Source organism: Morone saxatilis, unplaced genomic scaffold, assembly GCF_004916995.1.
Source record: "Morone saxatilis isolate NCDOM2014 unplaced genomic scaffold, NCSU_SB_2.0 Contig7, whole genome shotgun sequence".
NCBI classification, from domain to species: Eukaryota; Metazoa; Chordata; class Actinopteri; family Moronidae; genus Morone; species Morone saxatilis.
Window position 1 is genome coordinate 10,356,733 of NW_023340246.1, and position 3,081 is coordinate 10,359,813.

Genomic DNA, 3,081 nt, shown 5'->3' on the forward strand with positions numbered 1-3,081 from the left:
TGATTTATCCTGTTTTCTCTTTATCTGACAGAATGTCAAATCCACTATGGAGCGGTAAGTTTCATCTTGTATACTATTAAAGCACAGCTGGATAATAGTCAGCATTTGAAAGTGTCAACTTCACCGTTACAGAAGCAGGGTGATAGATGCGTCCAATAATTGTAAAATATTTGATTGGTAATCTGTGGCTGCTTAATGTTTTTTCAGATCCCAAAGTAACTTGCGACAACCAGAGACTCCATCAGGAGCTCTGATCGATGAGGCCAAACACCTTGGGAACCTGCTGTTCACAGTCTGGGAGAAAATGAAAAATATAATCCAATACAGTATGTACAGAAACCACTGATCACCACAGCACAGCTGTTCTACACTGTAATGCCTTCAGTACAAGCTTTACCTTAATAAACATCTTAATAAACTTTCCATTTTGTTTCTTGTTTTTTTTTTTCTCTCTGAAGCTCCTGTAACTCTGGACCCCAACACTAGTGGCTCGCACTTGACTCTATCAGAACAGATGACCCGTTCAACAAGCAACAACTTTTGGCCGGAGCCTGGAAACCTGGAAAGCATGCGTAGCTCAGCCATTCTCGGCTCTGAAGGCTTTAACTCTGGAAAACACAGCTGGGATGTGGAGGTAGGGGGTTTTGGGGCTGTTGGTCTGGCTACTAGAATCAAGGATCAAATCTATGGAAAGATCTGGAGCATCTACATATGTCCTTGCTTTGTCTTTCTGTATGAACGTACTCCAGACAATTATAAGGAAGTTGAATATAAACATCCATTTCCCTGTAAGGTCAGAGTGCAGCTAGATTATGACCAAGGAATACTATCATTTATAGACCTTGATAGTAAAACACTTGTACACACCATCAAATACACTTTCACAGAAACAGTCTTTCCGTATTTTTGTGACCAAATAAAAATCCTTCCAGCTGAATTGTTAGTGGGGACAAGACAACCCAGATAAACATCCTGCATTGCTGCAGTGGTCCAACAACAAGATGAAGCCTTGAAACCTTAAAGATTAGCAAATCCTGGACTTATTGTCACATTACATATGTCAGTTTTCTTTTTGTTTTACATGAGTTTGTTTAATAATTATAAGTTTCATCCTATGATGTACTGTAGATATATAAAGTGTAAGAATTTGACTTCATGTTCAGCTGAGGCAAATGTGTGATTACTGTATGGGTTATATTTATAAAAATGAAAACTTATATCAAGTCAAATGTATCTTCAGTGTGTATCATGTTTCATACATAAATGTATCATCTTAGAGAGCTCTTGTTTTTTTTCAGGTACATGACAGCTTAACTGTTGTATAATGAAGGAAATAATCAAAGTTATCTGATGTTATGTTATCTATGTGGGCCATTGTGCAATTATCATGCACATAGTCAAGGGTTTCTGCAATAATATGGCTTCTCTGATGACTGTCTTTGTGAATGTGGTTGAGAAAGAAAACTGTAAGCAAGCCAAAAACAATTCAAATGAACACAAATGCAACTCTCAGCCTGTCTGAGATTTGTATTAATCATGTAAAGTAATGTCACAGGGAGAAAGTATTGTTTCAAACTTTCTATGTTGTGTTTTAATTGTGCTTTTTTATTGCATGTTTTATACATCGATTGCACGTGTTTTACATTGTGTTGATTTTTATGTTGATTGATTTTATTTCATGCTTTTAAGTTGAAAAAGTTTTTGTTTTTTAAATGTACTTCCTGCCTGACACTTGGACTGATTACTTTTCTAACCTGCACCTGGTCAGCTCTGACTTTTGATAGCACTTCTCAGCTTAATGTTCCTCCCTTACAGAAATGTGCTCTACAAAGGTGCTATCTGGTCTTTGTCTTTTGGTTCCAAAACTATTCTTCTCACACCTTATGTAAATGACAGGTGAAAAATACATTGATCTTTACAAGCTTTGGTTGGATTATTTGGTCTGAATTAATTTTACAGTCTTTTTTTTACTCATCACATAAGAACATTTTACCAAAACCACTAAAACAAAAGCAATCAGATTAGCAGGATAGTTTTGTAAAAAGTTTAAATTACTGCCCAAATATACAGCACAATTCCTTCCGATTTACAATGTAAATGTTGTAGTTACAGTGCACCAGTCCAGTATGTACCTATAAATAGATTTAGGAACAAGACTAAGGGGGAAATGTCGGAACTTATACTAGAATTCATACCTATTCTATAATTTCAGGGTACATTATGATCATAGTTTAGCATTAAGCTGGAGGTTTGGGGGAAGATGGGGTAATTAGTTCTGTAACATTTTAAAAATCTGCTTTGATTTATTTCAAAATAATACTAAATACCTACACTGGAGGGTACAGGTAATAACAAAGAGGATAGGCAAACTAGATAGTTTCAAAATAACTACAGTGGGAATTTATGTTTTTACTTTGGAACAAACAGAGGTCCAAGGAAAAGAGTACTGTATTGTCAAGAACATACTGTAGACCGATGAGTTACTGTGTATATTGTAAAGTAGGCTACTTACAGTATAGGGTACAACATTGCAGTTCAGTAGCTGGGACTTCAGCAGCTTGAGGTGGTTAATGTGGATTAACACTGATGTTACACAGAGGGCTGTTCATTGTTGTTATGGAGTACAGGATGAGGCTTCTGCAGTAAGATACAGCTGAAGTTAAAAACAGTGTCCATACAGACAAGGCAGCTGTAAAAGATAACTGATCATTAGTCGTGTTACAGTGTAACTGTCATGAACAGTAAAAGACATGAACTACAGTCATTGGAAAAACTTGAGATTTGCACAATATCAAAATAAAAAAATGATAGACAACCTATGGATTACTTCATAACTTTGAAATTCAACATGTCTCTTCTAACGAAAACCAAAGCAGACCTAATGCAAAAACCACAGGCAAACATTTCTCTTGACAAAACATATTTTGAGAAAAGCAAATTTTTTTAGAAACAGCTGCCACACGCTAGCAAACGATGATGGAGGACGCTCATTTATGACCTGTGTGCAGCTCGTAAGGATGGTCACATTCATGTACGCCATAATATTAAAATATGGTGGTCAGGGCTGGACTGGGACAAAAA